Below are 23,039 nucleotides of genomic sequence, written 5' to 3'. Positions count from 1 at the left end.
GGGGCCAGATTCCAACCTACCCCGCTTCACACTGTACACAACCTTACCAGGGAAATTGTCCAAGAGAGGTCAACAAGACTATTTGTGGAGAAAGGGAGAACTCAGCATCGGCACTAAACTTTTACCTGTTCTACTTTGCAGACTCATGGCAATTAAATTATGTTATTCTTCACCCAGCTGGATTTATTGTGGGTTTCTACAGCAGATGGGAGGCTCTTGCTACCCCGTGTTCTCTTGGTTTGCATCAAGTTCTGTGAAGTAAGATCACTTCAAGGCTTAATCTGAGCTGGAAGTGCCAAAGTGGAGCTAAACAACTATTTCTCTTTGTATCCTGCTCACTGTGTTTTTCTTTTCATTTGCACCATGAAAATAGGCCTCTATGTAAACAGAGCTGAAGGCAGTCTACAGCTTGGCTTTATTAGGAATTGGTCAGGAGCTAACAGGTCAGCAAGGATTTGTTTTGAAAACAGAGGTTTGAAGTTATCTGTGTTTTAACAGCTTTCTGCTGAGGAATAAAGTTATCTTTCTGTTGTTCATATGGCTTAATTACTTATAGAAAAAACCCTAGATCTCCCTCCATCCAAAAAAACCAACAACCCCCAACAACAAAAAAGGACTGTGAAATCTATGAATGGATAACTAAAGTAAATACCAGTCAATAAAGCACAAGAATCATTAACCAAAGCACATTTATGAAGATAAAACTTTAAGGAGGGAAAAGACATTTGTCCAGAGAACCAGCTTCTAATGTTCCAAGATCACTTGGTTTACAAAAGCAACAGACATACAGGGCAAAAATTGGCTCTCAGTTCCACGTGTCACCCTGTTGACTTCAGTGGGATTGAACAGGTGCAGCTAAGGGCAGAATTTGGCCCAGAGAGACAATATGAAATCATTTCTGCAGTGATGTGCAAAAGGAGTGATATAATAGTCTCCTACTAATCTTATTTCTGCAGCAGGTTATCCTGCATGAAAAGAGTGAGAATGACTTCACACTGAGTTCACAGCAAAAGGCCAAAATTGGCTGGTAAACTCAGACAGTTTGAACAGTAAAGCACACAAACATTTGTGTCTATGATGCATATTCTGTTGAAATGGTCTGTGGATGTACCTTGTTGTCAGTTTAGTGAGTTCTCCCCCACAGTATTGCACTGCAACTGCTGTAACAGAGCATTTACTCTCCAAACAACCCAACCCTTATAATTCTGCAAACAACAGAACTATTTTAAGCCAGAAATATCTATGTCTAAAAGCAACCAATTAATAAAATACAAAATACTGATTTTTGTCTTTCCTAGCAGCCCAGGATTCTACATAAAAGACAGTCAAAAACACAAAGTCTGGAGTTGACTCATCTGTTCTATGAACTGAATAGTGAAATCTCCAAAATATAATGCAACAGACTGCCTGCTAAGAAGAGGCTAAAGGGATAAAAAAAAAAACCCTATGAAATGCCTCTTTCTACTTTACCCAGTATTCATGAACCCCTGACTCTCTGCTTCATGTTTGAAACTCTGTTTAGGCCAAAGAGGATTGAGGACAGCACTGGCCCATAACCACAAAGGCATCCAATCTATTCGTGATTCCCAGTCATTTCACTGAAAATGTCCACTTGAGAAAGCCATGTCAGCATTCTATTGGAACTTTTATTGCAGGGCCAAATCCCAGCTCCTGCTCCATCCTCACTGGCTGCTCCAGTCCAAAGGGGATGTTAAGATGGCTTAAAGAGCTAGCTGGGATTCCCATGCATAAAGCTGACACATCAGACTCTCTAGGTGTTATTTGCTCCTGGTCCACACAGTGTAGAGGCGTTCTGAGGACAGTTGGAGACTCAAGTGTGTTGTGGCCCACGTAAGCTGGCAGAACAGTCTTTAGCAGACCATTCCAGCCAGCACAAGTTAGAATGTTCCCTGAGGCTGCTCTAACTTGCAACTGGGACCAAACTGGTCCCTGACTGCCAGCAGTAGGAATGCTGCTCGATATAGTGGGAAAGAACTATTGTAGAGTTTAACCAGAAGGAAGTAGGAAACAGCATCAACCTTGATTTCCCCCAGATATCCAAACTGCATCACACGAATTACCAATGAAAGACCCAATAATAATATTTTTTCTGACAGGGCTTTTGTTCAATCTCCAAAATGGAGTTTGAAATGGCAAAACAACAATATGTAATCAAAGGGAGTTATTTCAAACAGACAGAAGTTATTTATAGTTAAACATTTCCCAAACTACTCGGTGTGCAAAACACCTCACTGTATTATCTCAGTGAAAAGTGAACTTAAAAAAACCCCAAGACCGTTGCTCCTACAATTTGGCATCAGAGTAAAAAAGAAGTGTTGTGGCTGTCAGTGTAGCATTCTGAAAGAATGTTCTTCCTGCCCACACAAATAGTACTGAAGATTTATTTGCACATAGTTTATCATTATCCTCTCATAGAAAGAGAAGTTTGGGCCTTAAAAGGACCAAAGTAAGATTGATAGTTTGGACCTATGGATAGTCAAAGATTTGTTTCTTTCCTGTTTAAACATAGCAGTTTAATCTATAAAGCACTACTGAGACACAATAGACTATAGGTTAAAGCACTTTAAAACAGAGACAATATTAAATCTGCCAGTCTTACCCAGCGTTTATTCTATGCAGATGCAGGTCAGGGGTGCTATGGTTACAGAAGGTGCATGGAGAAGCAGGGAGTGAGAGTCCCCATCCTGCTCTTAAAAGTATTGTCAGTCTAGACTGGAATTAATTATTTCACAGCAGCTTTAAATGCTATCTGACTACCTATAATTTCCCCCTAAAACCATTTTTTTACACTTGCCTACTATATAATACATATTAAAAATATGACTTTGCTTTATGGAGGCAAGAGCTTAGGGATTTATGAAAAACAATCTGCAAGGTAGGGCTAAAAACAAACAAAGATCTCAGATCCAGGAAACTTAGCAAGAAGCACACAAACAGTTTGGAGGAACTGCATCAGGAAAAGTACTAGCAGCAGTGAGCAGCACTTATCTTCCCCCATCCGCGGTCCACCCTGCGGACAGTGGCAACACGACCATCATACAGCTTCATAGATGTGGTGTAATCTTTGAATCCTCTTTCTTTTTTCCTGGAGTATCCAGGCGCTGAGGACCAGCAGGACTCCTGAGCCTACTCAAAAGATCACTGAAGTCAGTGGGAGTCTTTTCATTGATTTCAGTGGCCTGTGGATCAGGTCTTAAGCGATACAAATCCTAAACTAAAGATCCCAAACTCTACATACCCATTTAAAAGATGCATTAATTTAGCATGAGGAGATCAACAAACAAAAGGGGACAAATTGGCTCAAAACCTATTGCCTTACATATTTATACAGGTTTATTTGGTCCTGCCTCAGCACAGAGGCTGAACTTGATGTAAACAAGTAAGGCAATATATTCCAGAGACCTCAAGCACCAAATGAATCTTCAGTGATGCCTCATTTATCTTCCACTGCAAAACATAATACCAAGTAGAAAGAACAGTTCCTTTTCTGCTGAAGTGAAGAATGAAGGAACACACAGTCATGTTACACATTTATGACTTCAGCAGCAACAAAAAGAGAAGATAGGCCTTTATTTCATGTTGCACAATGAAACTAAGATGCATGTTTATCCACTATAACTATGGTCCTTCTGAGTTAATGCTTAACTTTATAATGTACATTTACTTCATATAGAGATAAGCCAGAATTCAATCCCCTAATCCATTCATATAAGTATAGGTTTTATTGGCTACTTCTTTAACCTTTTACTTGTGTTTCCCCAACAGGAATTGCTTTGTTAAACCTCAAAAAAATCATGATAAAACGCAGTAAGTCAAACAGGAATTCTAGCAACCAAAAAACCTTTCTGAATGAGGACTAGAGAAAAATGAATGTGTTAAATCATTTATTTGTACTGGATCAGTACCAACAGGCTCCAGTCAGGGATCAGGATCCCTGTTGTGCTAAACAGTGTCCACACAGTCTCTGCTCCAAAGAGCCTGCAGTCAAAGTAAATGACAAGCGAAAACAGATGGATACAAGAGACAGATGTGGGGAGCACAAGTGATCAGCAAGACCATTATGAGTGGTTTAACAAGCAGCAGTCACTGTGAACCAGCTGCACAGTCACTGCTGAATGCTGTGTAGGCATTGTGACAGATGTGAGTTTTAAGGAAGGATTAGAAAGAGGATAATGTAGTGTCTTTGCAGATTTTTATGAGGAGCTTCTGATAAAAGTGGGAGGAAGTTCAAAAGCTTTTGACGATGCAAATGTCCTACCCTGGGGCCATTCAGCATTTGTTACAGCCACCCTGTCAAATCAAACATAATATGGAGGAGTATGAGACATACCAGAGCAATGTCAGCGTGTATGATTTTGTTGTACAGTGGACTGAACACTACTAAATGTCACTTGAAAAGGTAATTATGGAACCCTTAAGTGGCTCCAGAGTGAAGGTTGTGCTGCTGCATGCAAAGGGACTGATTCAAAACCCACAGAAATCAATGGGAGTCTTTCCAGTGACTTCAGTGAGCTCTGATTCTTAAAGCAAGGGTTCACCTTTTCTCCCATACTAATTCATTAAGACTTTTTAAAAAGTGTTAATAAAACAGACTTGAGTTTTCTACCCAAAAAGTTGTGAGGTCAGAATTCAGGCTGTGCATCTGAATGCAATCATGAGGAACTGGATGTGTGTATTATGAATGCTTAGATTGTGGAATTCAAAGGGAGTTTTTGCTGGGGAGCTGAGCAGTCTGAGTCTGTTTGCACAGGAGGATGACTGGGAGATAAGGCATGTGCACAGACCCTTGTACAGATATTAGTTTTTGCCTAAGGGGTGACTTCTTTGATTTTTAGTGATTGTGTTGTATGGACTCTAATTAATGAGTTTGTGTGAGTGGGTGCATTAGATGATAAGAGGAAAGCATTACTCGATACTATGATGCACTGAAGACGCATGCATGTCTACAATATCCAAAATTCATCCCTCTGCCTAGCAATTTCCTTTCTTTTATTTTTAACAAGGAATTAACCTTAACCTCAGTTTTCTCCCAGCAAGACTGTTTCTAGAGTGTCCCCTCTGCAAAATCTCCCGTCTCACCCCCTACCCTCTCTTCTCATATTAGAGATGCCTCATCTTTTATCCTCCTGAGCTGGGATCTAATGAAATCCACCCATTCTGGGTGGTGGATAAGTCAGCAGAACAGCAGTATCTCCATGCAGGGATCTGGAACCTGACATCCTGTCACACGCACTTTAAAAAGATCTCCCTGGGCACTGGGCAGGAAGGAAGGAAGATTGTTTATATGAGCAGCTGTTCAATGGTGTTCCAATAATCCATGAAGAATCGTTTATTGAAGCCATGTTTATAAAATGTAGGACTCCTTGCTCAAACGCTTCATTTTTGTTTTATGGGACAGTTTGACATGTTCAATGACTCCACTTAAACATTCATTTCAAAACTGTCATCAACTGCCAAGTGCTATACTAAATATACTAGGTTCACTACTGTAACAGGATTGAATTAGGAACTCTTAGAGCTGAACATGTGATGATGAACCACTGAACAGATAACATCCACCTAAATGATGAGCCATTCTAAGAAAATAAGTCAAATGGATTTTTCATCAACAAAGGCTAAGTATGCAATTCTCGGAAAGTATTGCCAAGCTTGAAATACTGCCAAAAAAAAAAAAAAGCAACAGCCTTCAAATAGATGGCTTTGTGGCTATGCTCGTGTGAGCACAATATTACTGCAAGGGCCCTTATATATCTAGCTGCTTTCAGTGAAAACTTGCTGGCCAATGCACAAAAGCCTGAGGACAAGCTTCTGTAGTCAGAGTTCATATGAAAATGGAGTAAAAATGAAGAAAACACCTTCAGTGAAGACTTGCTGCAATCTCTTCTATTTAGAATTCCCTCTGCAGTTTCAGTGAGATAAAATATATATATCCATGTAACATATATATGGTTATTTGCAATGATTTAGCCTATAACCATAAACTTTAGCTTACGGTCAATACACCTACCCTGAACAGGGAGATGCGCAAAATTTGGCAACTTTACATAAGGCTGCTGGGTGTTTGGAACTGGATGTGTATTGCATCGGTGGAGGTAAGGTGCCTAAATACCTTTAAAAATCTGACCCTTAGACTCAGTGCCTAAGTTCCTCCTATAAAATAGGGATAATTTCCAATCTCACAGGGATGTTGTGAGGATAAATACATTAAAGATTGAGAGGTGCTCAGGTACTACGGTAACTGGGGCTATATAAGTACCTGAGATACAGAGTCTATGATAGGCACTGAGTAAACACAGAGTAAAAGATGGTTCCTGATCCAAAGTGCTTTGTAGAGCTAATTGGATCCTTGTAGATGAAAGGTAGAGAAGATTCAATAATTTTAAAATCTCCTTGTTATATGAACATCAAACACAATTTTATATATTTTAGAAACAAAGGTACAGTCTACTATGCTGATGAGAAAACTGGAAAGGTTGGACATTATCTAAGAAGAGACTGAATACACAGGGAAATAGAACAAATGGTGTCATGGTCTGAGATTTACTTAATGCCTTAATATCTAGATCTGAATTTACTGCTGGGACTCATTGCTTTAATGGGTCTCAGCAACTGCCAAACTTGGAGTGGTTTAAAATCTGCATTTGAATTTCAAGGGTTGGGCCCATTTTGATTTAGAAAAGGGGAGATTAAAAAGGAACGTGATTAAGGTGTATATATTACGAGTGATAAAGAATGGAAGAGAATGGAATGGAAGTTACAAAACCGACAGAGTCAAAATTAAGAGAGGATGAACTGAAGTAAAGAAAGGGGATGGTATTAAGGGAATACAAGCAAGATACCTTTATGCAGGTATCATTAATGTGGAAGGGGCTGTTATGAGCTGCAGCAGAAGGTGAATCTGTGAAGATATTTAAGAGAGAATTAGACAAGCAATTAGAGACAATAATGTTTACAGGGCATGAATGCCAGACTGAAAACTGGATGGACCAAAGTTTGGTTATATGGTCTCCTTTTGTCTGCAATTAGCGTTTCAGCTTTCCCAAAAATCTGATAAGAGTAAACTTGAAAGTCTCTCCTTCAAAGAGAAAAAAAAAATACCCAACTCTTCTCTTTAACATAGAGATGCTAATATAATTATAAAAGAGAATCTGATGATACTAATCATGTGGTGGTGACTCACCTCATTATTACCAAGTGTGTTGTTATTTCAAGACTTCTCATTTTCTTTGATTCTAACAAGAAATACATACTGTAGCTCTGAAACAGCTCAGTTCGTCTTGGCCAGCAGCAATTAACATTTACCACTGCTTGTTAGAATACCAAGGAGGCAGAACACCAATACAGTAATTGGCTAACAGGGGTGTGGCTACTCTTCCTGGAGCGCAGAAACTATTTCCGTAATACCTTCCAGGCAGAAGCAATTGATGTGGAGTACAGTATTCATTGTCTATGCTTTCTGTGTCTGAAATACAATGGGTATTGAAACACTGAGCAGGAAAGAGCACCTCAGGGACAGAATGTTCACGTTTAGAGAAGGCATCACATAACTATCTAATGACTCCCCCTGAACTGCAGCTTACCCTAATTTTCTTTTTATCAATGTATATCTGTGTAACCATGACTCTTCTGATTGTCCATTTTATTTAATTCAGAGTCTGAAAAGCAACCTCTGTTCTTTTATCCTAAGTCCAGGTACATTAAAAAAACAAGAACGTTGCTTACGAAGATAACCAATGCTAATTATCAACTCTCCTCACCTCTTCAACCTTTGGTCATATAGCCATCTAGCATAACTATACTACAGCCATTGCATCCAAGTGTCTAATAATGAATATTGCTCCCCCTTTAACACACTTGGGACTTGTCTACATTAACGCTAAAGTCGATGTAACTATCGTTGCTCATGGGTGTGAAAAAACCACTCCTCAGTGACCTAAATTACATCAACTTAAAGAGGTGTCTACATCGTGCTATGTCAGTGGGAGATGCTCTTCCGCTGACATAGCTTCCACCTCTCGTTGAGGTGGAGTAATTACATTGACGGGATTACGTCAATTATGTTGCACCGATGTAGCATAGTAGTGAAGACAAGCTCTTGGTTAATCCACTTAGCTTGCTCCTGTCGACACTTACACAGGCGCTTAACTTTTAAGCGGTAGTCCCACTGAGGCCGATAGTGCTACTCTTGCTTAAAGGTAAGTACATGTGCAAGTGCCTGCAGAATCAGAGCCTTAGATAGGACTAAGACAAAATGGGGAGTAAGGGAGAAGATGCACTGTAATGGAGCGTTGTGTAGAACAGGATATTCTGCTCTCAGATGACAACACTTGAGGCAAAGTCTGCCCTTTTCTTTTCAAAACTATATTGCAGTTTTATACAGGTTTTCATATTATTTTATGTCCCAAAGGACACTAAATGAACTCCCATTTGAAATACATAAAAATGGAATAGAAATGCCTTTTGAAAGGAATATATCTGCTAAATTAAATCATTAAATCTCTATACAGTAATCATAAATAATTATTCTTTAGCTTATGAACATTAATGTGTCTATTTCCCCTTAACCGGTATATATAACTCCAGTTAGCTAGCATTAATGAAATTCACATCTGTATTGAAAACAGTATGTCCCTTAAAGTACATTAAACATAGTAAATCAATTATTCCCATTCTTCTGGAACCACAAACAATGCAGACCTCGAAAATGAATGCTTATTAACGGAAGCAATTACTTTATGACATTTGTCAATGTTCCTCTTGTACAAGAGAAGGAGATGAAATCACATGAAACAATACCGAAGTAAAAAAAAATCAGAATAAACCAGAACACAGAAAGATACATGAATAGAGACTTGTGGCACATTCCAAACATAACAGAAGGGATAACAGGGGAAGGGGAGCAAAAGGAGAACAGTCACACCTAGAGTGACATCAGATTGGACATGACCTGCACTGTCCCAGGAGTTTGCCACAGCACCAACAGTTCTCTCTTAGCTGAGGAGGCCACACACCCCTGACTGCCGGCGGCGGGGAAGGAGGTGTGTCGCTAGCTCCTGAGGGAGGACTGCCTGCATTCCAAGACATGGAGGCCAGCCAGTCGGAAACAGACCCCAACATACTGGCATGGGGCGTTACCGAGAGGGGAGAGACCGGAGAATCCCAGAGACTTGGGTAGGAAATAACCCAGGAAGTTTTGTGAGGAAACAGTTACAGAACCAGACCAAGGCTTGGTGTGTTTTGATTGGAGCCCTGGTGAGCTGGTAGCAGGCAACCCCACCACCGATTGGGACCTAGTGGAGAGGGCGGGCCCAGGTCCCCCTATCCTGGCCACCACCCACCCTGAGGTGGTGGCCCCACTCACCATTATTATGGACTCTGGCTGCTAGGCCACACTGCCCTGAGAGCAAGGGCTGTATCGCTGACTCTGGCCATTGGGCTGCTCTACCCCGACAGCAAGGGCTGTAGTATTGACTCTGACCATTAGGCCACACTGCCCTGAGAGCAAGGGTCATAGTAAGGACTAAGGCCAAGAAGCTGTGCTGCCCTGAGATGCAGTGCAGCCCTTCCAACTTGACCATGGGGCTGTGCTGCACCTCTCCCCTGCCCCCACGGGGTGAGGGGGTGTATCAGCCCTGTGACAAGTCCCAAACATGGAATCCTGTACTCATTACTTGACAGGTAAGTAAATGGTACTAAGTACATTGAGGGAGAAAGTGCATCCCCACTGAAGTTAGTGGGAATTTTGCCATTACCCTTAATGGAGCTAGGATTACACTCTAAATGTTTAAACCATATTTTGTTATGTCTCTCTTTTCTGAGATCTCAGTATGGGATTTGTAATGACTATAGTTTGGTACACAGCATGTCACTGGACTTGTTGCCTCATGTTTAATTTTTGAAGTCTGAGTCAAATGTATCAAAATGCCTTGAGGACTAGTATTAAGCTCCCATGAACTGCAGCTAACAATATAATGCAGATGTGGAACTGCACTACTGTATACTGGCCTCTGCCTTTAGTTATGGATGCACAGTTCCCATTTACTTCAATGAGAACTACTTAGGTGTATCTGAGGATGGAATTGGACGGTTGGATTTTATGTCTGAACAAAGATGCTTTGCACTTTCAAACTAGGGATTTCAAAGTTGTGTTATAAATATTCATATGTTTTGCCTCCCAAGATAGATGGAGAAACTAAGGCACAGAGGGCGAGATCCTAAGCTGGTGTAAGCCAATGGAGCTCCATTGAAGGCTAGGGGACTAAGCGGACACCAAGGCAGGATCTTGGCCAGAGTGATTAAGTGACTCGCCCATCATCACAGAGGAAGTACAAGTTAGAGCTGGGAACAGAACCCAGATTTCATGACTTCCAGTCTTGTGCCATCCTTCCTCCCTTAGCAACCATATTTATACAACGGTTAGCCTTGAAAGCTTTCCAATTTTTACTTTCTTAATTGGATAATAGTGCCCTTAGTATTCAGGGTATTCCTTATAATAAGTATGGTTAGTATTGTAAAAACTGAAAAAATTACTTGCCTACAAGTTTTTAATGGTGACCAATGCGAACGATAAGATAAGGAGAATCAAATATCTCAGGCGTTATGGCAGAAGCCAATGGTACAGACGGCTCAGGCAATTCTACATTCAGAATTTTGAGTGTGTGATTTTCTTCATGGCCCTAACATTTTCCTCCTGGGGGTGGGGGGATTTTTGCACACATGGTTGTATTAATTTTTTTTAACTTCCTCAGAGCTTGCATTTGTCTGTGTGCACACAGAGAAACAGAGCTGAAATGGAGAATGGATTTGGAACAGTTTATTTATTCTGAAAAGCAGAATGACTGCATTCATTTGATCCTTGATGTAACAGGGTTAAGCTCTGTGTTGCAGCGTTTTTATTTCTGCATATATATTTTATATTGCTTAAAGTAAAAATACCAAATGTCCAAACACAATAATAAAATTTGTTCATTTAAAGTTGATGGAGGACTCAATGCAAATGCCTCAAAATATTTTGTTAATGACCCTTCTTGTTTATTTTTATGTATACAAATTTGTAGCACAAAGTATTTCCTCAGGCAACTAAGTGCTCCTGAAAATACTTTGCATATGTAAAATATGACTGGGCCCACTCGACACCAGATCTGGTTTGCTAATACATTGGTAGAAATTTTTGACATTTTTAAAGGGGTCTATAATTTCAGAATGAGACTTATCTATGCCATGTTCCTGGAGATCTGTAAACATCTGTGCTCCTCACACCACGCATTGTGATTGTTCTGTTCTTATGAGGCATTCAGAGGCAGAGGACTGAAAGATGGAAATTCTACTATTGAAGAACCGCTGCAGAGCAGCAGCGTGACTCACACTGGTGTCAGAAGTATATATGTGTCTGCAGTCACAGAGAAGCCAGATACCTTGGCTCTCTCATTGTAGGCTCCTACAGCATAGTAATGCAAATTTTATCTCATTTGCAGATCTGGTTTTGGACAACCATAGAATGCAGAAGGAAGCCTAAATAAAACTATGATAATTATAATGGCCTCCAGCCACACACCTCCAGGGATCCAGTCAGATTCTACAAACTAAGCAGGATTGCACCCGATTAGAATTTAGCAGACGTTAACAACTCTTGAGTTTCTTTGGGAAGTGGTACTGGCTATCACACTATGTGGAACCCTTCCTCTCTGCTAGTAGGGAACAAATGCCCCTGACATTTGGATGCCCTATTCTCCCTGAGGTGCTCTCTTCAAATGAGACATAAACCAGAGTTAGAAAACGCTACCAGACATCAACTAGCAAGGACACTAAATCCATTGGCCAGAGCAGGGGTGGGCAAACTCTTTGGCCTGAGGGCCATATTGGGGTTGCAAAACTGTATGGAGGGCTGTGCCTCCCAAAACAGCCTGACCCCACCTCCTATCTGACCGCTCCCACTTCCCAGCCCCTGACTGTCCCCCTCAGAATCCCCCCCACCCATCCAACCCCTCTGCTCCTTGTCCCCTGACCGCCCCTTCCCAGGACCCCCTGCCCCTATCCAACCCCCACTGCTCCCTGTCCCCTGACTTTCCCCCTCCTGGGGCCCCCCACCTCTAACTGCCCCCTGGGACCCTACCCCCTATCCAACCCCCTTGCTCCCTGTCCCCTGACTGCCCCCTTCCAGGGCCCCCCACCCTTATCCAACCCCCCATCCCCTGACTGCCCCAACCTCTATCCACAACCTCTGCCCCCCGAACAGGCCCCCCGGGACTCCCAAGCCTATCCAACCCCCCCCATTCCCTGTCCCCTGACCGCCCCCCCAGAACCTCCGCCCCATCCAACCACCCCCTGACAGGCCCCCCAGGACTCCCACACCTATCCAACTGCTCCCTGTCCCCTGACTGCCCCCCAGGACTCCCCGATCCCCTTACCATGCCGCTCAGAGCAGCATGTCGGGCAGCCACACCGCCTGGCCAGAGCCAGACGCACTGCCCTGCAGGAGTGTGCGGCCCCGCCGTCCAGAGTGCTGCCCATGCCACAGCATGGCTGCGGGGAAGGGGGAACAACAGGGGAGGGGCCAGGGGTAGCCTCTCTGGCAGGGAGCTCAAGGGCCGGGCAGGACAGTCCCGTGGGTCGGATGTGGCCCGCGGGCCTTAGTTTGCCCACCTCTGGGCCAGAGGTAGATAGAAAAGACAAGGAGAGAGGGCATTCTTCTCCCCATCAGTGAGATCTGGGTCAGTGCCCTGATTGGAAGTCTACCTCACCCACCAAGCTGCTGGGAAGAAGGAGAATGTGGTAATTTTTCCTGGAAACTTCATTAGTTTCAGCCTCTGACTCACGGGTGCCGGATACGCATGAAATGCTCTGAGGAGCTTTTTCTCTTCTTCCTATTACAGTACTTGTAACAGTCAGGAGACTTGGAGAGGACAGGTCTCCCATACTTTATCTTTCCCCCATGAAAAACTTCAGTGCTTGCTTCTGTTGCTGTTTAGAACTTTCCTAAGTAACAAAAGAGCGAAACTGACATGATTCCTACCTGTTTCACTGCTGCTTGAAGAATTTTGGAGTGCAACAGTGAAACTAACCAAGTTTGCTAATTTCACACTTTTGGAACTTGGGAAGCTATGAAGAGCAGTCCTGGCAGTGGAGCTGTGTGTCTGTTTACTCAGGAAGATATCACTGTGTCAGCTTACATTTGAAAAGTTATCTTTGTAACCATAAGTGAAAAGAAAAGGAGTACTTGTGGCACCTTAGAGACTAACCAATTTATTTGAGCATGAGCTTTCGTGAGCTGTAGCTGTAGCTCACGAAAGCTCATGCTCAAATAAATTGGTTAGTCTCTAAGGTGCCACAAGTCCTCCTTTTCTTTTTCCGAATACAGACTAACACGGCTGTTACTCTGAAACCTGTCATTTTTAAAGTGACAAATTCTGCAGAAAGTCATGCCACACTTGCCAAAGAGAGTTTCCTACTCATCACTTCGGGATTTTGCAAGCCCTGTGTAAAACCAGGTAACAACCATTTGTGGCTACTAATGAGCCTATGGCACTTTTCACAAGCTGGTGTCTTGACCAAATTGAAACACAAATAATTATATTCTAAATCCCCCCTACAGTTTCATTTGGATAAGGTATTCTTTACCTCTTCCCCTAAATGTTGTAAAGTGTTGCTGTGAAATTTTGAACAGCTACAATGTTCCAACTCAGTGAATGCTTTTCTCTGGTGGATGAAGTGATTTCTGTGCATCTTTGCCCCATGGGATCTTTCAAGAAGGAAGGAACTATAGGCATGATTCAAAACCCACTCTAGTCCAGAGAGGTCTTTCCATGAGCTTAACAAGCCTTGGAGCAGTTTAAGATATAATACGTCAGAGTAGGTTAAATTTTGGTATGGCAGTGGTAACTTCCATATAAAATGTGTCCAGGGCTATATATCATTTTGATTAAATATTGACATAAAAACTAAGGCTGTTGATTAATTGCAATTAACTCAAATATTAATCGTGATTAAAAAATTAATCACACTTTTAATTGCACTGTTATACAATAGAATACCAATTGAAATTTATTAAATATTTTTGGATGTTTTTCTACATTTTCAAATAGATTGATTTCAATTACAACACAGATACAAAGTGTACAGTGATTAATTTATATTATTATTACAAATATTCGCACTGTAAAAACAAATAATATTTTTCAATTCACCTCATACAAGTACTTTATCGTGAAAGTGCAACTTACATAAGAAGATATTTTTTCTTACATAACTGCACTCAAAAACAAAACAGTGTAAAACTTTAGAGCCTACAAATCCACTCAGTCCTACTACTTGTTCAGCCAATCGCTAAGACAAACAAGTTTGTTTACATTTACGGGACATAATGCTGCTCGCTTCTTATTGACAATGTCACTGGAAAGTGAGAACAGGCATTTGCATGGCATTTTGTAGCCGGCTTTGCAAGGTATTTATGCACTAGATATGCTAAGCATTTGTATGCTCCTTCGTACTTTAGCCAGAGGACATGCTTCCATGCTGATGATGCTCATTTAAAAAAAAATGCTTTAATTAAATTTGTGACTGTGCTCCTTGAGGGAGAACTGTATGTCTCCTGCTCTGTTTTACCTGCATTCTGCCATATAGTTCATATACCAATCTCAGATGATGACCCAGCACATGTACATTTTAAGCAGATTTGATAAAACAAAAGGAAGGTACCAATGTAAGATTTCTAAAGATAGCTACAGCACTCAACCCAAGGTTTAAGAATCTGAAGTGCCTTCGAAAATCTGAGAGGGATGAGGTATGGCGCATGCTTTCAGGTGTCTTAAAAGAGCAACACTCTGATGTGGAAACTACACCAAAAAAGAAAAACAACCTTCTGCTGGTAGCATCTGACTCCGATGATGAAAATGAACGTGTCAGTCCACACTGCTCTGGATCATTATCAAGCAGAACCCGTCATCAGCATGGATGTGTAATCCATGTGCCTAATAGGGAGAAATCTCTTTAAGAGACTCATTGGGGGGAGGTAGGAGAGAGTTGTGTCTGGGATCATTGTGGGGGTTTTTTGGTTTTTTTTTAAGTTGAATTTTAATTTATTAGGCAGACAATACAAAGAGATTCACTTAGATTTCTGACTCTGTGTTTGTGACTTCAACACTTTCACAACAATCTTCTGCTCCTCAATAAGGAAAGCTCATTTGATTCTGTCACGGACACATTTAGCACACATGGAACTGCCATAGGCTCTGCTAACATGCTTCTTTGTTTTTGACAACCCCATAAGGACTTTAGGGCTCACAGCACGAACATCGCGAAGTCTTCCTGGACACACACCACATGCAGACTTTGGTGCCTTGCGAACTTTCTTAGTGTAAAGGTAAACAATCCTGGTACCTGGTGTCTGGAACAGCCTGGTCTTGTTAGAGGCTGTGTTGTAGGACAACCTACGACAGTGTGTCAGACGCTGAACCAGTTTTTATAGTGCTAGGCAGATTTAGCACTCCCCATCCAGAAACTTCTCAAATTGGGTGTGGTAGTTTTGGGTCTGTTCCAATAGGTTCCCTGTTGCAGGAGTCAGACTCCATGAGGGCAAGCAGTCAGGGCAGCTGCTTTACAATGGGCCATGTACCCTTCGTGAGTTGAGAGAAGCTGAGCCCAGGAGCAGAGCAAGCTGTTATCCCTAACTCTGAAGCATTTTGCAGCAGGTTAGTGATATTGTTAACTCTCTAACAGGGAAGCATGGGCAATGTTAATTATAGCAAGGAGAAATGGGGAGGGAAAAATAACTTCTGTTTTAATTGTATGCTTTGAATGTTGTTTTGATTTTAGCTGAACTGTGATAGTTAAATTGTCTCAACTAATACGATTCACCAACTTTTCTTTAAATATAGTAATGGGGAAAGAGTCATTTATATTTTGTTGTTCTCAGGTTTGTGTTTTCTTTAAATCTATACACTTGTGACTTAACTGAGTGATTGGTTAATTAGTTAGCTGACGACTTGCTAGCAGTGATTTCAGAAGAGGAAGAGTCTGCATGGATTTCAACTGAAGATTCCTACAAGCAAGTGGAGGAAAGATGTTTTAGACCAGGGGTCTCAAAGTCCCAGCCCATGGGCCATCTGCAGCCCGAGAACCTCCCCACTGTGGCCCACAGAAACTTTTTTAAAAGTTCTTTCATCCAGCCCTCATGGCTGCCAGCTGAGGGCAAGGGGCGGGAGGGAAGCAGGCAGGAGAGATTCACATGCCCCACCAACATTGCTCCATCCTGCTGCTCCTGGGACCCTTCCAGGGGTTGCACTCAGCAACGTGTCATTCACCTTGGTCAGCTCCGCTCCCTGCAAGCGGTTCCCTATCCCTGCTGTTGCTGTTGGAGCCACAGAGGAGAGACCCAGGCAGCCATGCTGCTGGCCGTCTGCTACAGGCGCTGACCCCCGCAGCTCTCATTGGCTGGGGGGGAGGGATAGAGATACCATAACTAGTTGCCGGGCAGAGTCAGCCATGGAGGCAGCATCATTAGTTGCCAGGCAGAGTCAGCCATGGAGGCAGCATCAGTTGTCACTGGGCAGAGTCAGCCGGGGCAGCAAGAGGCCAAGGGCGTGAGGGAAAAGGGTGGGAAACGGGCTGGGAGGTGGTGTGAACACCATCTTCAGTGACATTATTGGCCCGCTAGGAGGATTTGAGGACTGGCACTGGCCCTAAGGTAAATTGAGTTTGAGACCCCAGATTAGCAGATTATATAGATTTGGTGATCAAAGACTAACTGAGACTTAGGTGAACTAAACCTAAGGTTTTGGGAACTCAGTTTTTCTCACTGTGCTTCTGTGGAGACTGAACTACTCAGATTTTAATTTGTTTTCTTTATGTTTATGTATAACTGTGACGATAATGTCCGTGGACTATAACATAGCCATGTTATGCTGTAAAAATTAGATTTGTTACTTTATCATAAGATTTTATAAAGTTATTTAATTAAATTCATTTCTTTAGTTCCTTTTGGGACCTGAATGTGGGGCAATCCTTGCTGAAAATCCTTAGAGACTGAACTGTGGATCTCAGCTACTTTTCTATGGAAGTTGGGGAGGGTTTGGAACTGGAGAAGGGCAATGAAGTGAACTCTTGCCCACCCAAAGGTTACAGACGCATGTCCTCTGGAAGAGTGCTTGAAGCATGAAGGGACATATGACTCTTCAGCACATCTGACACATAAATATCTTGCAACGCTGACGACAACAGTGCCATGCAAACACCTTTTGTCACTTTCATGTGATGTAAACAAGAAGCAGCAGCATTATCTCCTGAAAATGTAAACAAACTTGTTTCTTTTAGTGATTGGCTGAACAAGAAGTAGGACTGAGTGGATTTGAAGGTTCTAAAGTTTTACATTGTTTTATTTTTGAGTGCAGTTTTTTTTAATGGTACATAATTCTACATTTGAAAGTTCAACTTTCATAATAAAGCAATTGCACTACAGTGCTTGTATTATGTGAATTGAAAAATACTATTCCTTTTGTTTTTTATTGTGCAAATACTGGTAATAAAAATAATAATATAAAGTGAGCACTGTACACTTTGTATTCGGTATGGTAATTGAAATCAATATATTTGAAAATGTAGAAAACATCCCAAAATATTTAAATAAATGGTATTCTATTATTCGTTAGTGCAATTAATCAAGATTAATTTTCTTAATCACTTGACATCCCTAATAAAAACACATTGACCTGTTTTTAAAAATTCTGGTGTAATTTTGTACATCTACATGCTAAATAAATAGCTATTTGATCATATAAACTGTAGCATAAAAGAAGTTACACATGTTCATTAGCACTAACCAACAGTTCTAACATGACCTACTAATCAGCTATTTAGATCAAGGCAAAATAGCTTCATAAGTCTCATTAAACATATAGAAAGTTTCCTTATTTAAAAATTAATTTAAATGAAAGGCTAAGTTGCAGTGTAAGCATGAAGGAGCCTCATATTTTTGATAACTGGTTTTGGAAAAAAATACAAAAATGTCTCTAAAAAGAGTACTTGTGGCACCTTAGAGACTAACAAATTTATTTGAGCATAAGCTTTTGTGAGCTACAGCTCACTTCATCGGATGCATTCAGTGGAAAATACAGTGGGGAGATTTATATACATAGAGAACATGAAACAATGGGTGTTACCATACACACTGTAACAAGAGTGATCACTTAAGGTGAGCTATTACCAGCAGGAGAACAGGGGCAGGGGGGAAAACCTTTCGTAGTGATAACCAAGGTGGGCCATTTCCAGCAGTTGACAAGAACATCTGAGGAACAGTGGGGGGTGGAGGGGGAATAAACATGGGGAAATAGTTTTACTTTGTGCAATGACCCATCCACTCCCAGCTATCTTCAAGACACCACTGACTTCCTGAGGAAACTACAATCCATCGGTGAAAATCCTGAAAACACCATCCTGGCCACTATGGATGTAGAAGCCCTCTACACCAACATTCCACACAAAGATGGACTACAAGCTGTCAGGAACAGTATCCCCGATAATGTCACTGCAACCTGGTGGCTGAACTTTGTGATTTTGTCCTCACCCATAACTATTTCACATTTGGGGACAATGTATACCTTCAAATCAGCGGCACTGCTATGGGTACCCGCATGGCCCCACAGTATGCCAACATTTTTATGGCTGACTTAGAACAACGCTTCCTCAGCTCTCGTCCCCTAATGCCCCTACTCTACTTGCACTACATTGATGACATCTTCATTATCTGGACCCATGGAAAAGAAGCCCTTGAGGAATTCCACCATGATTTCAACAATTTCCATCCCACCATCAACCTCAGCCTGGACCAGTCCACACAAGAGATCCACTTCCTGGACACTATGGTGCTAATAAGCGATGGTCACATAAACACCACCCTATACCGGAAACCTACTGACTGCTATTCCTACCTACATGCCTCCAGCTTTCATCCAGACCACACCACACGATCCATTGTCTACAGCCAAGCTCTGCGATACAACCGCATTTGCTCCAACCCCTCAGACACAGACAAACACCTTCAAGATCTCTATCAAGCTTTCTTACAATATCCATCTGCTGAAGTGAAGAAATAGATTGACAGAACCAGAAGAGTACCCAGAAGTCACCTACTACAGGACAGGCCCAACAAAGAAAATAACAGAACGCCACTAGCTGTCACCTTCAGCCCCCAACTAAAACCCCTCCAACGCATTATTAAGGATCTACAACCTATCCTGAAGGATGACCCAACACTCTCACAAATCTTGGGAGACAGGCCAGTCCTTGCCTACAGACAGCCCCCTAACCTGAAGCAAATACTCACCAGCAACCACATACCGCACAACAGAACCACTAACCCAGGAACCTATCCTTGCAACAAAGCCCGTTGTCAACTGTGTGCACGTATCTATTCAGGAGACACCATCATAGGGCCTAATCACTTCAGCCACACTATCAGAGGCTCGTTCACCTGCACATCTATCAGTGTGATATATGCCATCATGTGCCAGCAATGCCCCTCTGCCATGCACATTAGTCAAACTGGACAGTCTCTACGTAAAAGAATAAATGGACACAAATCAGACATCAAGCATTATAACATTCAAAAACCAGTCAGAGAACACTTCAATCTCTTTGGTCACTCGATTACAGACCTAAAAGTTGCAATTCTTCAACAAAAAAACTTCAAAAACAGACTCCAACAAGATACTGCTGAATTGGAATTAATTTGCAAACTGGATACAATTAACTTAGGCTTGAATAAAGACTGGGAGTGGATGGGTCATTACACAAAATAAAACTATTTCCCCATGTTTATTCTCCCTCTTCACCCCCCACTGTTCCTCAGACGTTCTTGTCAACTGCTGGAAATGTCCTACCTTGATTACCACTACAAAAGGTTCTCCTCCCCCCACCCCCGCTCTCCTGCTGGTAATAGCTCATCTTAAGTGATCACTCTCCTTACAATGTGTATGATAAACACCCATTTTTTCATGGTCTGTGTGTATATAAATCTCCCCACTGTATTTTCCACTGAATGCATCCGATGAAGTGAGCTGTAGCTCACGAAAGCTTATGCTCAAATAAATTTGTTAGTCTCAAGGTGCCACAAGTACTCCTTTTCTTTTTGAGAAAACAGACTAACATAGCTGCTACTCTGAAATCTAAAAAGAGTATGTCTTTAATTGCACATAAAGCAGTTTGATTATTTTCTGTACTTAGAGCAATTATTTGCTGGGTCTAAGCCTTTTTGCAGATGAGCAAGATCTCTTTCGACTCACACAATCCACACTACACCAGGAAAGCAGAATATCTGGACTATTAAAATACAAGAGCATGAACTTGGTTTTCATACATTATGGTAGAATTAATGTAAATATAATCCTTTTGTTTCAGATTTAAAGTAGTATTACAGGGCCTACTGCCTGGCCCCTGAACTAGCACTCTGCTGTACCAGGTGCTGCATCCCAGTTTGATTTCTGGGCCTGATCTCTCACTCTGTGAGCCAGCCAGCTAGACAGACAGGCCAGTAGAGGCAGTGATCTGTCGCTAAAGCAGGCCTAGAAGTGGTGTTCATGGGATGAAAGGTTTCTGAAGGGGAGGAAATGGCAAGAAAATACTCTAGAGAGGATACCCAGTAAGAAAAGTGATGTTAACCTCAGGTGGTCTAGAATTCTCTCCAGGCATATACCAAAGTAAATGAGAAAGAGGCATGGTATAGTAGAAAGAGGTCTGGGAGTCAGGTCTCCTGCATTTGTCACTGACTTACTTCGTGGCCTTGGGCAAATCTCAAACTCTTAGGACACATCTACGCTGAAAAAAAAAATCCTGCAGCAGCAAATCTCAGCCCTGGTCAACTGACTTGGGTTCACTGAGATCACGGATATAGGGCTAAAAAATAGCAGTGTAGCTGTTCCTACTTGGGCTGGAGCTTGGGCTCTGAGATCCTCCCCCCTCACCAGGTTTCAGAGCCCAAGCTCTGACCCTAGCGAGAAAATCTACACTGCTAGTGTCAGCCTCGTACTGTGAGCCTGAGTCAGTTGTCCCCAGTTCTAAGACTCACTGCTGCATTTATTTATTTATACAGTGTAGACACATCCTTAGCCCCAGTTTCTCCATCTCTGAAACACAGATCATCACTTATCTCCCTCCCTCATGAGATTCTTGTGAGGATCAGGATTAGTTATCTCATGTATTGTAGCTATCCAACACACTCCTAGGGCATTGGCTCTAATTCACTGAGGAGGGGAAGACTCGGCTTATATTTAGGGCACTGTATCTAATTTTAATACAGAGAAAAGGTAGCTCTGCTCACTTGATGAATATTTCAAGGGTTAGGTGATCACTTAGAAGTGAAAGGCTTATCAGCATTCCCCTCACACAGATTTACTTCAATGACTAAAAGCAACATTCTGAATGGACATTGGAGCCCTGCATTTTTTCAGGTTCTCCTATAACCCGTATCTTCCTCTTACAGCATTCCAATTCTCATTTCCACATGCTCCAAGGCCTGGTAAGAACAACTTGCTTTTAACACCAGGGCTTGATCCTGCAGTGGGCCAGTGCCATACTTGGTACACCTGGAAGAGGGGATAAAGGCAGCATTGTTACATTTTCCCTTCTGGCTCCCCTCCCAGTCATGGGGGCATGTTGCATTCTATTTTATATAGTTACTTAAACCACACTCATCAAGGTAGTATCTGAGCACAGTTACAATTTCTTCATCATCTGGGTGTATTACAATGCCTCACTTTCTCCTTAGAATCAATCTCACACTCTCTCTCTCTCTCTCACACACACACACAGGCTTATCATTCGAACACACAAACTCTTGTCCAACAACAGTCTTTCACCAGTCCCCAAAGCTCAGCAGTTCTTCTGGTCTGTCCCCAGGACTTCACAGTCCTTTCCCCCTCTGTGTACGTGCTTTCTTCTACCCTTGTACCAGGGACCACACAAGAGTCCCTGCTTACTGGCTTTGTTCTCAGGTCTCTCTCCTAAACCCTCATGGAACCATTCCCAGGCCACTTCCTTCCCAATCATGGAGCACCTCTGCCCAAGTGTGCCTTGACACTAGTCTCTCCAAACCTGAATAACTGCCTCTGAAATATTCCCCAGCTTGTCTGGCTCTTGGTCACAAACTCAGTAATATGATCCTTCCCCAGAGAGTCTCATAATGAGCAAATAAACACAACACAGGTTGGTGCCTTGACTGGCACTCTTGTTAAAGGCCCAGCTCACCCTCTCACAGGGTAAAAATTAGAGCAGCCAAGTTGGTAAAGATCACCAGAACCTCCCATATGCTGGGGAAAGATGGGGCCCAAGCGCAAGTCACTTAGAGCATGTTACATCGGCTTTCCATCTCCTGTGGACTCTCCCATGCAAGGGGGATCCTCATCAGTCCCTTTGGGACAGCTTTAAGTCAGCAAAAGGAGACTGGACCAAGGTCTGTAGCATGAGAATGTTAATGCTGTAGAAAGCAATACAGATTTTATATGAAACCCCAAAATGTATGGCTGGGTCAGAAAGCAACAAAGTCCAAGGGGTGTACAGTTAAGGCTGCCACAAGGCTTGTGCTTCAGCATACCACAAGCCATCATATATCAGCCACAAACACAGGATAGGTGCTTAGATAGATCAGACAGACAAATGCAGCATTCATGGTCCTCTGTCAGAGCTTTCTGCAACACTGGATAAGCTTCTTGAAGAGCAGGGGTGGGCTAAGTTGCCTATCATGAGACTCAGTCCATCCAGATCTCTGTTCCAACCCAACACCTTCCCACCTACATCAGATAATCTTCATGTAATCTTCACTTTGGTGTCTGAGGCCTTCCTGATGAAGGCGCATTCCAGGATGGCTCACAACTGTTCTGGCGAGTACTTCAAAGCAGGAAGAACAGGAGTGTGCATGCCTGGATGTGGGGGCAGAGGCCTGCAATACAGTTGAGCACTTTTACAAATCAGAAGTGAAGACTGTACATGCAGGGTACAGTTTAATAACCTGCCTATTAGGAGTGTAACAGAAG

The 23,039-nt window shown here is 42.3% G+C and overlaps 1 protein-coding gene and 1 pseudogene across 15 annotated transcripts in view; both read right to left on the bottom strand.

Moving 5' to 3' along the window:
• Positions 1–23,039, bottom strand: part of KIAA1217 — a 540,319-nt gene that overhangs the window by 179,476 nt on the left and 337,804 nt on the right. The window lies entirely within an intron of this gene.
• LOC311515656 (large ribosomal subunit protein eL34 pseudogene) lies at positions 15,082–15,478 on the bottom strand (annotated as a pseudogene). Its single transcript has one exon. The product of its transcript is annotated as a large ribosomal subunit protein eL34 pseudogene (transcript).

Source organism: Lepidochelys olivacea (genome assembly GCF_965140295.1).
Source record: "Lepidochelys olivacea isolate rLepOli2 genome assembly, chromosome: 2".
In the NCBI taxonomy this organism is placed as follows: domain Eukaryota; kingdom Metazoa; phylum Chordata; order Testudines; family Cheloniidae; genus Lepidochelys; species Lepidochelys olivacea.
This window is presented reverse-complemented; position numbering and strand designations above follow the sequence as displayed.